General features: G+C 39.5%; 1 protein-coding gene across 10 annotated transcripts in view; it reads right to left on the reverse strand.

Annotated features, from left to right (window-relative positions):
• Window positions 1-14875, reverse strand: part of pebp4 (phosphatidylethanolamine binding protein 4) — a 553891-nt gene that overhangs the window by 84165 nt on the left and 454851 nt on the right. The gene's annotated exons all lie outside the window — the stretch shown is intronic.

A 14875-nucleotide genomic window follows, 5' to 3' on the forward strand; every position in this document is an offset into this window, starting at 1 on the left:
CATACCATAATCCATGAAGTCATCTTTGGTTTCCTTTTCTTCATATTTGTACACAAACAAGAGAGCAGCTGCTAGATGTACTTTGACAATACTAAGATTTCCCTCCCCACTAGGCTCTTGATGTTTCTACTGCATCTCCAATATCCAAGATTAGATGAAACAGAATTTTTCAATTAAAGACAGAAAAATCTGAATCTGTAATTTTTGATCGACCACAAATTCCTAGCCTTGCTACTGATTTGATTCCTGAAAATGAACCAGGTTGTTCCATCCTGTATAACTCCGTTCATCTTATATTTTGCTTCATTTGAGTTCGAACTCAAGCCTCTACCCTGTCCCCTCCAAGGTCCTCTTCACTAACTATTCTGAGCATCAGTCCGCAAATGTCTCAAATTTAAATTCTTTATTTTCACAGCTTCATCCAATTCTTTCTATGCAAGTTCTGCAGCCAGAGCTGTAACTTTCCCTGGTCTCTTAGCTGCACTGTCTTTGCCTTTTTGTCAATAGTTTAGACCATCACTGACAGTCAGAACTTTATTTGACAAGACCTCACACTCTACAGTTCTCCTTCCTGTAAATTCTGAGCCTCTCCATTACTCTGTTCTTTAGGATATTCCTTCAACTAAAGCTTTAGGTCACTTCTCCAAAAATCTCCCTGTTTCCTTTCAAATCCAGTCTTGTCTGCTTCTGTTCTCATGTGGTGCTGTAGGACAGTTCTCTTTCTACTTTTTTACTTTTTAACAAATTACAGTTCTTATTAGGAATTCCTTCAAAGGTTGTGAGATAAGCACAGGTTTCCAGTGAACCAGATTTCTCCCCGTGTCTTTCTCGCATCCAAAATATCTGTTATGTGCAAGTGCACATGTTTTATTTAATTTCATTTTCAGAGAAGGATTTTGAGCTTACTGCTGTATCTTAGTGACAATTAGCCTCAGTTTTATATTTCATAATGCAGGGATTAAATGATGAGCATCAGGATGCATCAGTTGCATTTCCAGCTTTTTCAGTCATGGGGCTTTCTGTTTGCGCTATCATTTAATTCACCTAAAATGCACAGTTTGCTTTGAAAGTAAACCTTCTCTCTGATGCCTAGTAACTTCTCCCTGCAGTCATTTACCAACAGCCTGAATGATTTATTGCATTTCATAAATTTCTAAATGGGAGGAGTGCCACTCGTCATTTCAAGGAGATTTTTTTCAAGTAGGTGTCCATGTCATATTTTACTTTGTGCTTTTTATATGTGCCATTCTATACACCGCTCAACCTCAACCTAGTTTATAGCAATTTTTCACTTTTCATTCCAAAATCTGTCAATTAAATGTTGAGGTGAATTCTTTTCCTTCCTGTCTATTTTCTTTAAATAATTTTATCTTCGCTTTTGGTCTCCACAAAGGAGTCAGGAAAGCTGAGCAGTCAATCTGCTCTCAGATGTCTGCTGCCTTGGCCTCAGATCACTTATAAAAGAAGTGCAAAACTGGCTAAGGTACAAATGCCTAGCCTCATGCTTCACCCCATTGGAGCCCAACAACGGGAGTGTGCTAATGTGGGTTTGCCATGAAGTATCCCACGACTTCACCTTGAAATAACCTTTTTTGGGGAAAAATTCTTTGTCTTTTGTCACCTCACCAAATCAAATCAACATGAGCTTTCAATAAGGGATGAAAGTGTGAACATTGCTGCTCTCCAACAACCTGTTAATGCAACTGTATGGAATGCTGCAAAGCGAAGGCCATTCAGTTTCACTCACACCTTCCGGAAAGCAGCTTCCTTTGCGCACTCTTATTGATGTTGCAGATTTCGGTTTGGAAATTTATAAGAATAGAAGAAGAAAATCATTCTAAGTCTCCTTGGCACAATATCCTTTAATGTTAATGTGCTGCCTTGGAAAATAACCTTTTAATTTTCCCATCCAAAACTGTCCTTAAGGTGATGATGAGTTGGCACATTGATCTGCTGCAATCCATGTGCTGTAAGTATACCTACAGTGCTACTGGCTCAGGAGTTCCAGGATTCAAAATCTACAATACAAAAGGAATAGCGATATTGTTTGAAGTCAGTTTGATGTTTAGCTTGTGGGGAACTTGTAGTTGATCACATTTTAATAGAATTGGTGTCCCTGTCCTTCTAGGTGATAGAAGTTCCGAGTTTGGAATGTGGTGTCAAAGGAGCCTTGGTGTGCAGCCCAAACTTGGATACTGTCCAGATCTGGGTTCATAATTGCAGGGAATGCTTCAGTATCTGAAGAATTGCGAATGATGCTGAATATGGTTGGGGTTCTGACACTATGATGAGGAATTCCTGCAGAGACGTCTGAGATTCAGAAAGTTGGTCTTCAACAAGAGTAACCATTTTTCCTTTGTGTGAACTACAACTCTTATTAGTGGAGGGTTTTCTCACTGTTTCCCATTGACTTGAGGCTTACCAGTGCTTGATATAAGACTGGGTCAAATGCTGCCTTGATATAAACCACCCCCGCCCTCCACGAACTCTGTTGATTTCCGCTCTTTTGTTTGCCTGGTTCTTGTCAAATTCAAGGGAGCATTATTGAGCAGGTCATCGCTGAGCAAGTGCATCTTGATATCATTGTTGCTGATTCTGTCAATTAGTTTTACGATGATCAAGAGAAGAATGATAATGCAATAAATGGTTAGATTGTCCTGCTTTTTTGAGGAAACACGATGGCTTGGCAAGTTTTCACATTGTTGGATTGACGTCAGTGTTGCATCTGCACTGGAACAGCGTAACAAGGTGCATACCTCAAACTCAAGTCCGGTCTGGTCTGATTCTGTCTTCATTAGGTGCTGTAGGACTGTTCTCTTTCTACTTTTTTTAACTTTTTAACAAACTGCAGTTATTATTAGGAATTCCTTAAAGGGTTGTGAGATAAGCACAGGCTATTGCCGAAATTTTGTCAGGGCCAAAGGTCTTTGCACTATCCAATGCCGACAGCTGATGCTTAATATCACATGGAGTAAACGGAGTTGTTTGAAGACTGAATCAGTGACACTCTGATATCATAAGGATGTCAAGTTAATAATATCAACTGCTGTAAAATCACTCAACTAACATTTTCACTGCACCAAGCAATTAAGAGCAATTACTTTTAACAAAATATGATGATGTCATTTAAAAATGTTGGTGGCTTGTTCGACACATTTAAATGACAAAGTCAATTTGAAATATTAGACCTTTTCAATTGACATGATTCTTCTTTTAGGATAAGTGTCATAGTCAGTATAAACCACTGGTTTCATAGTGCCATTGATATTTTTGAATCTGGCAAACAAGCTTTGAATTGCAGCTAACATAATTAAAACAGATACGATTGCTTAACCAGGCCCTTTGCCCTTTAGGTCTTTTAAACCCAGCCTTGTAAAACAATTACATTATCTGTTAATTGTCTTACTTGCAGAGGTTCAAATGAAACCGTTTGAGAAGATCCCAAGGCAAAATCCCAATGATATTCCAAACTAATACGGTACTCTATAAAAATTAACAATATCATTAAAATCTTGCAAGATGGCACCTCCAATAATTCAGCACTTCCAGAGCATGAGACTGCTGTTTCAGTCAAGATTCTGTATTCAATTCTCTGAAATGGGGCTTGATGCCACTGCACCTCAGTTGACAAACAAGTCTGGACGAAACATTATCCTCCAATATGAATTTATCATGAAAACCACTTTTTTGTTATCTTGAAACCTGGACAGGGCAATGGGAGTCATTTAAATTCAGTATATAAATCTAGAATATAAAGCTAGTTTTGGTGGTGATCACGCAACTATCATCCAATTGTCATAAACCCAATCTGATTTATAACCAAATTTTGGGTTGTCCTTGACTGGTCTGGCCAAAACGTGACTCAATCCACAGCAATGCAAATTGGCTCTTTAAACTGCCCTCTGAAATGGGTCTCGTGAGATAGTTCGGCGACAAAATGTTAGCCTTGTCAGTCACATCCACATCCATTAAAAAAAATAGAGATAGGCTCTCAACCCTAAACGGACAATGTAATTTCTTCAAGTGCTGGAAGCCGATGTGGGATCCAGCGGCATCAGTGGTATCTGCTTTGGCAAGGTCCAGCAAGGACTCATGGAGTCGGCAGCACTGTTGGAGGTGAGATTATCCTGGAGAGTATCAGCTCTTGCGCTGGCAAAACAGCAAAGGGCAGCACAGCTGGCCGCTCCAGGCCCATGGCTGGGCACTTACCAAGAAGGACTGGAAAGCTGAACTTCATTTCTTTACTTTTCTGCCTTTATATTCTACGTTTTATTTTTGTTTTTGTTTTAAGATGGCATCAGAGAGTGTGACATTACGCTAGACTTTGCCCTGTACTTTGTGAAAGAAAGTGATAACCAACAAATCAAAAAGTGAATTATTCATCCAACACTTGTGGATGAAGATGGTTCCAACTAATTCAACGTTCTTTTTAGCACTGATGGGCTGATCTCTCCCACCATTGAGGACAGAGATATTTCTATGACTACTGGTTTTCATTTTGTCATCCATCATCTTTTATGATTGGATGTGGCAGAATTTCAGAACTTTGATCTGATTCGTCACTTGGAGGATCACTTCGCTTTGTCGCAAGCTGAATACATCTTTTCACATGCAACAGTCCAAGGTACAGAAAAAGTATATAAGAGCTGGCATAAAGCTCCTGTGGCACAGTGGTAGTGTCAATGCCTCTGAAGTCAGAGAGTCTGGGTTTAAATCTCACCTGTGCTAGACATGTGTCATACACGTCTGAACAGATAGATTAGAAATATCTAGAAGAACTAACATAGGAAGGATGGGCTGAATAGTTGTCTTTTTTGCTGCACAGTTCCACACAAGTTGAGAACATAATTTTGTATCTTGGCTTTAATCTTAATCAATCACATCATCTTAGCATCTTGACTTGGAATGATGTTTCTTTCATGATTAACCTTTTCAGAATAAAGTGCAAAGATGCTCATCGACTGTTGTTGGATGAGCCAGTGGGGGGCTTTTATCTGGAATTTCAAATTGTAAGACAAAAAACTACCCCAATGGGTGAAAAAGCTTGGAGTCTGACACAGACTGAATACATCTTTCTCTTAAATCATTGGCATTTAACCCCTGCAATCAAAAATAAATGAGCCTGATCATCATTAAGAAAAGGAATAGTTAAAACTCCTGCTTGGAGAATTAGATCAAAAGATCTATAAACAGTCCGTTTGCCTACAGTTGATGCAGTTGCTAGGAGATTCCCCTCCACTGCTATGGTGATGGATTTTAGATTCACTAGTAATGCTGGGGCACCTTTTAAACACCTGATCATTGTAGAAGTGGCATATCTCCTAGCAACAATAAGAGATAGGTAAGCTGCTTTCCCTTTTTTTCTTATTTTCTGATCATAGAAAACGAAATGCACCATTGTTGCAACATGCATGTGACCTTATGTTCTCAAAAGTGGCCTATGACCAAGGTTATGATCTGGAATGCAATGCCTGAAAGGGTGTTTAGAGCAGATTCAACTGAAATTTTGAAAAAGGAATTGCACATGTGATTGAAGTGAAATCTTTAAAGGGAAAGAGTGAGGGAGCAGAATCTATTCGACAACTCTTAAAGAACCCACAAAGACATGATGGCTGATTGTGGTATTATTCAATGATCCCACAAAAAGATAGCTGTAGAAAATTCTTATGTTAGAATTTGAGGGCAGCACGGTGGCACAATGGTTATCACTGCTGCCTCACAGTGCCAGGGACCTGGGTTCAATTCTAGCCTTGGGCAACTGTCTGTGTGGGAGTTTGCACATTCTTTCCATGTCTGTGTTGCTCCCCATGTCCCCTGTGGGTGCTCTGGTTTCCTCCCACAGTCCAAAGATGTGCAGGTCAGGTGAATTGGCCATGCTAAATTGCCCACAGTGTGAGGCACATTAATCAGAGGGAAATGGGTCTGGGTGGGTTACTCTTCAGAGGGTCAGTGTGGACTTGTTGGGCCAGATGGCCTGTTTCCACAATGGAATGTTTTATGCTCATTTGATTAAGAAGAACAGGATATTTGTGTCAATGAAATGGCAATACCCCTGATGATGCAGTACACCCTGAAATGTGAAATGTCAGCCTTGATTTTGTGCTCCCGTCCTTTTCCATCTTGAAAGCATTCCCTCTGACTCAAAATGAAAATGCTGTTACTGAAGCTTGCAGATAAACAAAAGCATCTTGTCAAAAACCTCAATTAGCTTACTTAAAATAGCTTAGAAAATTCTCTTTGTTGATTTTGGGCAGAAGATACTTATTTTTAAAACTTAAGCTAAATTTTTACTCAGGTTTTTAATGCTTAAGACAATGGTCAATATGTGCACTGAACAGTCTGTATGATTTCCTTGTAAATCAAAGTGCGGCACTTTGTTTTGGATGTGACCTCCTTGGTTGCACAGCAACAGTGGTGGTGTTGATCAAATTAAATAAATCCATATCTTTACTGTGCTATGTTGGTAATGCGTGCAGTAAATTAAAGGGTGATGGGATGGAAGGTGAAGACAATAGGAATCCAATAATTTTGCAAAGGACAAGTGCAAGAAATGGAATGGAGTCAACCATGGTGGATGGGAATGAGTTGAGGAAAATGGAAGTCTTATGGACAACTAAGTTGGGCTGTGATTTAACTGTTCTCATTTACATCTTACATTTCTTTATTTGACCCATTGCCATCCACTATCGGCCGTCAGTTATTTAACATACCCCACCTTCTAAACAATCAGACCTTTTGGGTTTTCCTCTATTCCCCAGCTTCATGTTCCCTGCTTCTGTACTTGCTCAACACTTGCCACATCAGAAACTTAATTTGAGTTCTGATAAAAGGTGTTGACCTGTAATGTTCACGATAGAATAACCTCGGTTATCCAAACATCAGTTATTCGAATTTCGGATTATCCAAACAAAATCGCAAGGTCCTTGTACATGCATTTCAATTGAAGTAGGAAAATTCTATTCCTTATCCATTTAATGCATAATCTTGCAAATTTGAACAGGAATATAGATGCAAGTATGCTTTAAAAAATAATTAACTTCAAATATATACTCGAGACGATGTTAGAGTTAAGTCTTACACTTTTTATAAAGAGGCTCTCCAATACATATTCTCCCCTTGAACAAAGGTTTGTGACTGTGAACACACAAGAACAACATATGTGCAAGCCTGAGCTGTGCGCTCTTACAGCAAGATTGTCTCTCCACATTGACTCACTCCATTTTGCATATGCATCAATTTTTTTCCTCAGCTCATACTCTGGAGAGTTAAATCAAAAAATGTGCTTGCACTTTTCATTTCCGTTGCTTTTTTCTCCCGTTATCCCATGACGACTCTTTTTTTCCAAACAAAAAGTAGTTCAATATCTTTCAGCTGACAAGAAAATTTAATGTAACTTTTTTTTGATTAGAGAGAGCAAATCATAGTGAGTTAGCGCATGTGAAAATAAACAGGAGGAAAACTTGACAGAAGGAAACACGAGGAAAACATTATCCCCTCAAAATAATTGATGAGAGGATGGAAACTGAAGTCAGTGAAAAATCTTCCCCCTGTATTTTGCGCCTCTCTCTCTCTCTCTCTCTCTCTCTAAGGGCTCTAAGTCACTGAGGAAAGAGGGACAACACTTGATTAGTCTGGACGGCAGGATGACACCAAACAGAAAAATGCCGGCTGCTGTCGAGGACCGGGATAAAACGAAGGAAAATGTCAGCGAAAAATTTCACAGACTTCAATCAAACTCTAGCCAAAAAGTGATTTTATTTGTAAAATCTCATGAATTTTTAAGCAATATCCAGTGTTTGTACACATTTAATCGATTGAATGAAATAAAAACTGTAAACATGCTTTTTTACGTAATTATGTTCAAAATGGTTTCCTTTGTTTACAATCAGATCAGTTATCCGAACAATCAGTTATCCGAACAAAATACTCCCCGCTGTCTTGTTTGAATAATTGAGGTTGTTCTGTATTTCCGTCTTCATAAATGCTGTGAAGCATGTCAAAGATATTCTGCTTTCATTTCAGATTTCCAGTGTTCAGAAATAGTTGGCTTTGGTATAAAAAGAATATGGATATTCAACTTTTGCCAAAAACCCAAATCATGTGACAAGCTCCATCCTCCTTCCCAACCAGTTGCTGACGCCAAACCAAATGGTAAAATGATAAATCACACTTCATTTGTCCCGAGAATTAGTTTGCCGACAGGGTTGAAGTGGAAGTCTACAGCACCATTTGAAGATTTTTGACAAGATCTGAACAAATAGTTTAGATTATCTGCAAGCTTCAGTGGCACCATTCTCACTTGGAGTCAGGAGGAATGCTTTGAAGACTGACATAGGACTTGAGCACACAATCAAGACTGACACTTCACATTTCAGGGAGCAATGCAGAGTCAGGGGCTTTGTTTGAAAAATGAAAAAAGTCTTGTCTTCTTACCCAGATGGGCAGAAAAACATGTCACTGGAAAATTCAAAGAGAATTTCTTCCAGTGTCCATCCAAACATTTAATCACACAATCAACGCCACAAGAACAGATATTGGTCAGGTGTCTCATTGCTGATTTGGGCTCATTCACAGATTGGCCACAATGTTTCTTGACGAAACAGCCATAAAATAGCTAGGTACATCATGAGGCTGTGAAAGAAGCTATACCAGTTTAACTCTGTATTTATTTCTTTGAGTCAAAGAAACACAGAAAAAAGGAACAGATCAAGATTGATGAAGTTGATGTGCTAGAAATTTTGGAAAACATTAAGATTGATAAGTCCCCAGGGCCAGACCAGATTTATCCTCGGCTGCTCCGGGAAGTGAGAAAGGAGGTTGCTAAGCCGCTAGCGAGGATATTTGCCTTCTCACTCTCCACAGGAGTTGTACCTGAGGATTGGAAGGAGGCGAATGTTGTTCCTCTTTTCAAGAAGGGTAATAGGCAAATCCCTGGCAATTACAGACCGTCTTACGTTTGTGGTCAGCAAAATTTGGAAAGAATTCTGAGGGATAGGATTTATGACTATTTGGTAAAACATAGTGTGATTAAAGGCAGTCAGCATGGCTTTGTGAGGGGCAGGTCATGCCTCATAAATCGTATTGAGTTCTTTGAGGAGGTGTCAAGACAAGTTGACAACGATTGAGCAGTCGATGTGGTGTATGTGGATTTCAGCATGGCATTTGATAGGGTTCTCCATGGTAGGCTCATTCATAAAGTCAGTAAGTATGAGATACAGGGAGATTTGGCTATCTGGATTCAGAATTGGCTGGCTGACAGAAGGCAGTGGAGGACAGTGTTGAGTGGGGTCGCGCAGGGCTCAGTTTAGATTAGATTACTTTACAGTGTGGAAACAGGCCTTTCGGCCCAACAAGTCCACACCGACCCGCCGAAGCGCAACCCACCCAGACCCATTCCCCGACATTTACCCCTGCACCTAACACTACGGGCAATTTAGCATGGCCAATTCACCTGACCTGCGCATTTTTGGACTGTGGGAGGAAACCGGAGCACCCGGAGGAAACCCACGCAGACACGGGGAGAATGTGCAAACTCCAGACAGTCAGTCGCCTGAGGCGGGAATTGAACCCGGGTCTCTGGCACTGTGAGGCAGCAGTGCTAACCACTGTGCCACCGTGCCGCCCACTACAGCCCTTCGATCTTGCTATACCATTCAATACAGCTAAGTGTTACGACACCGGGTGAACCCACCTGCTTAACTTAAAGAGTTCTTGGGCCTCTGCTCTTTGTAGCTTTTATAAATGACTTGGATGAGGAGGTTGAGGGGTGGGTTAGTAACTTTGCAGATGACACAAAGGTGGGAGATGTCGTCGATAGTATAGAGGGCTACTGCAGGCTGCAGCGCGACATAGACAGGATGTAGAGCTGTGCTGAGAAATGGCAGATGGGAGTTTAACGTGGATAAATGCGAAGTGATGCATTTTGGAAGGTCGACTTGAATGCTGAAAGTAGGATTACAGACAGGATTCTTGGCAGTGTGGAGGAACAGAGGGATCTGGGTGTGCAAATACATAGATCCCTCAAAGTTGCCATCCAAATGGATAGAGTTGTTAAGAAAGCATATGGTGTTTTGGCTTTCATTAACAGGGGGATCGAGTTTAAGAGCCCCAAGGTTTTGCTGCAGCTCTACAAGTCCCTGATGTGACCACACTCGGAATATTGCGTCCAGTTCTGGTCACCCCACTATAAGAAAGATACAGAGGCTTTGGAGAGGGTGCAAAGAAGGTTTACCAGGATGCTGCCTGGACTGGAGGGCTTGCCTTAAGAAGAAAGGTTGATTCAGCTTGCACTTTTCTTTCTGGAGAGGAGGAAGAGAGGAGACCTGATTGAAATGTACAAAATAATGAGAGGAATAGATAAGAGTCAATAGCCAGAGACTTTTCCCCAGGGCAGGATTGACTGGTATGAAAAGTCATAGTTTGAAGATATTAGGAGGAAGGTATAAAGGAGACATCAGAAGTAGGTTCTTTACGCAGAGAGTTACGAATGCTTGGTGCCAACTGTGGTGGTGGAAGCAAAGTCATTGGGGACATTTAAGCAACTGCTGGACATGCACATGGATAGCAGTGAGTTGAGGGGTACGAAGGTTAAGTTACTATATTTTATGTTAGGATTAAATCTCTGCACAACATTGTGGGTCAAAGGGCCTGTTCTGTGCTGTACTTTTCTATGTTCTATGTTCTAAGTAGTCCATTCAGCCCTTCGATCTTGCTATACCATTCAATACGGCTAAGTGTTACGACACTGGGTGAACCCACCTGCTTAACTTAAAGCAGCAACACAGAAAAGATTTATCCCCATGCTGTAATCTGTGAAAATTTGAGAGGCCAAGAATTATTTAAAGTAAAAACTAAAACTTTATTTCTTTCAGTATAACTGAGAATAATTAACAAACAAATATCTAACCTATCTTTTACCTTTCCCTTCCACAATACTAGTCCATAAGACTCCCAATTAAGATTAACAAAACAAAACTTCTAATCTCAAAACCATGCAGCTTTCAGTTTTCTCTGTATTCCTGTTTTCTTTTCTTCTTTTTAGGGGTTCTGCTTCACAGGTTACTGATTGATAAAGGTACCTTTAAGAGAGCTATTTTTCAGACACTCTTTACATGCTGGTAGCTTGATAGTTCTCCTCTCAACTGTTCAATTTTCCCCGGTCTTATACCCCCAAAGCATCGGATTTTGTCATTGGCTTTTAAGATTGTCAATATCCTAAATTCAAACTGGATTGGAGTCTGGTATTTTTTTGGGTATAATTTAAACTGATTGGTCTAATTTAAATCTGTTTTGTCATTTCCAGGCAACCACCTACCCTAGCCACCCGAGTGGCTGGAGCACATGTTACATTGTATCTTTTTTCAGAACAGTTGGTGCTGTCAGGTAGTTTTTGCGAGCTTTTAACTCTCTTAAAGGTACAGTACACCAACATTTTCATATAATAAGCATACAACTCACACAACCTTGTTCCTGCATTTTCCCCATATCTTTTGATCTCTTTCACCTGAAGAACTATATCTAACTTCTTGAAAACATTGAATGTTTTGACCTCAACCACTTTTCACACAACCTGATTACTCTCTGGGCAAAGCAATTTCTCCTTGTCTCGACCCTAAATGGCCCACCCATATCATTATTCAGTGAAACACTGCCAGTGTACTGAATACACAATGAATTGTCATTTGGCCTAAGTATCAGGAGAAAAAAAAATCACAGAAGAAATAACATGACGGATGTTCGTAATCATGTAAGAATTGAGTTTCTGGATAAGGGTGACAAAGTGATTTGTAAAGGTAACTTTTTTTGAGGTGGTTACTGAAATCACCCTGCTGTCCCCACCACTTCTCATTTCAGTCTTGAATTAATGACAACAGAACCGTGTTTGCAACTTCAGAGGTTTAAAAATGCATGCGTTGCTTGTTTAAAATTCGATGAATCCGAAGATTTAAGCCATCTTGCTCGTGCACTACTAATATAAGCCAAATCCATTAAGCTGCACGTGCCATTCTGAAGCACTACTCAAAATAATGTTACAATTAATTTTGATGAACTTGAAATGATTTTCTTAGTGCTGTTGCTGGTGAGAATCTTTGCTTACTGATAGTGAATAACCAAAAATACATGGCACAATTTCCAAGGAAAATAGTTGTCTATTATGAATAGCCAATGGCATTCCAGTTCTAAAATGTACAGGGAATAACCTTTCTCTTTGCAACTTTTTTTCACGTGTGGCTAGTCTTAAATATACAATTTTGATTTCCCTACCAATAAACGAAGTGAATCCTTTCACGTTGATGCTCCTCAGAGTCTATAAAACAGACTGTACAATAAAAGAACCAAAACAGTTTGCAGTGGTGTATGCTTTGCCATCAGTCTTTAACAACATCCAAAAGGCAAAGCAATTCAAAGTTACATCTTTGTGTTCCCTGAAAGCAGTTGCAATATTAAAGGGCATCTGGACTGCTCTTGTTTTCTTTCCTCCAGATGCATTCCAAATCAGTAACTTGTGGAAACACAAGGATTCTAAAACAAATGCAAATTGCTAAGTAGTTTGAGAAAATAAGCTGGTGGTTCAGAGGATGTCATAACCAAGATAAATTGTGAGCTGGTTAAAATATCACCCACATATCAAAATTAAATTTGAGCCTCAAAATCATTGCAAATCTGTCACCTTTTCATTTATACGGTGAATTGGTCCTTTTCATAATCATATTTACACGAACAAGTGTCTAACACTGCACATCAACGGCTTGGTATAGAATAATCATCACAGAAAGATCTGAATACCAAATGACACTTCCTCAATCTCACTGGCCTTTATGTTGCCGTTGTGAACAGAATTAACTCTTTTTGGTACAAAAGTTGCAAAGTTTGACTCACTTGTTTGATTTGCACAAATATCACATTGTGTCTGATGCAAATATAAAATTACTTCTTTGATTTAATTAGCTGTATTGTTCTTTTGATTGACGGGCTCAGGCGAGTCGTATTGTAAGTATTTGTACATTCAGTCCATTATTCTCATCACCTGATGCAAATTATTCTCATCACCTACAAGACAAATTAGATAGTCACCATTATGTTTATGACCTCTGGTATACTATAGTTAATTGGATGTAAATAATTATTCTTGGAATTGTTACTGAAATTGTGTGAGAAAACCCAAGGTCTGCAAATCTGACACTGAGATTTGGCAGCTGGTTTCAATTATGCAGAAACTGCGCAAGGGCAAAATTTCCCCCTTTCACAGAGGTTTATGTTAAAATATAATGGGGGTGCCTCTGCATGAGAAGAGATCCATGAGAGAACAGCAAATTCACATGTTTTTGAAATGCTGCCTTCACAGAAAAAAAGCAGGCCTACGAGCAAGAACAGGGCACCACAATCAAGAATGTCCACAAAATTTCCTTCAAGCTTTGGAACCAAGTGCAGAAAAATATGACAATCCTTTAAACAGCAGCTATGCTACCCAGCATTTCTACTCACCAGGTTCAAAGTCAACACAAGTATGTGAGTAAGCATTATCTTGTTGCATATGAAAAAAAATGCAAAAATCCAATACAACATTGAGCTTTGTTGCTGACAACCAGCAATGGTTGAAGAGCTCATGTGTTAGCTGTAACTTTTAATTCAAAGCCTTGATACAGTTCTTTTACAGATGGAGTTGTAACACCACTGAATTGCACGTTTCCTTCATGATGTGTGTGATGTGCAAAAGTTTTATTGAATGTCTCTCATCATCCCTTTGCTTCTTAAATATACAATGTCATGGTGATGTTTGTTTTCACAGTGAGATATACTGAACTGAACCAAACTTAAGGACAGTGAAAGAATTCAAAGTTTGTAATCCCTGCAACATTATAGCCTACAGAAGCATCATTCGGGTAAAGAAAAGGTGAGACCATGCTCTTTCCTGAGCTATGGATCAGTATCATTCAGGGCTAAGGTTTCATCCTCACAAACATATATTTCAACAAAGACATACACATGAAAAGCACAGTCAATGAGATAGATTGGAAGATGTATCATGAAGGAAGTATTTTAAATGGTGCTTTTGTCACTCTCAACCCAAGACAACAGATTGCCAATGGACCAAAATGGCACAGCATTTCACAGCACTCCACATCCCAATCCACAACCTTTCTGAGCGGAAGCAGAAAAGCATATATCCCACATGAATTAGCTAGCACCTAATATGGTGATAGCATCTCATATGCCAAAGTTTGAAGTGAGTGGTGGCCCCAAAGAAGAAAATGAGTGGATCACTGTCAAAGGTAAATGTACTGTGGTAAATGTAGAAATGTTGCAAAGCTGTATTACATTTAAATTTCTTTGTATGTTCATCTGATTATGTAAAATATATCTGTTCTGGTGTGGTGAAGCAGGAAGATTTCAGTGCACTGATAGTCTTATTGTCCACTGGTGGTGTCAATATGGCACAGATTGGTGAAGACATCCTGGTAGCATAGGAATGGGAGTCCTGTTCATGTTCTGTTCGTTCCATTATTCATCTCAAGACAGTTCTGATATTCCTTGAGAATAAGGCTGCTCTATATATTAAATTCACTTCTTTGCCATTGTTCCAGATTCCTCACTAAAATGTTGATTGGTCAACCAACCAGAGATTTCCACCCACAGTATCTGTGCAGAAGTGCTTCCTAATTATTTTACATATCAAATGGATTGATGCATGTACATCCATAGTTTGTGCAATATGAGACAATGGCAATTAAGATCAATGACTTCAATGATTTTTGTCCATTCTGAACTCTGGGGCTAAGAGGTAATCACTGCGTTCCAACTGTCAATGCAGCCAACTCAGAACAAATAGGGCATCAAACCTTGGACTGTCTGAGGACCAGTGTGTCTCCAATGA

The sequence above is a fragment of the Chiloscyllium plagiosum genome, unplaced genomic scaffold (genome assembly GCF_037043375.1).
Source record: "Chiloscyllium plagiosum isolate Xiang-an unplaced genomic scaffold, Cpla_swu_hap1 HiC_scaffold_48, whole genome shotgun sequence".
NCBI lineage: Eukaryota > Metazoa > Chordata > Chondrichthyes > Orectolobiformes > Hemiscylliidae > Chiloscyllium > Chiloscyllium plagiosum.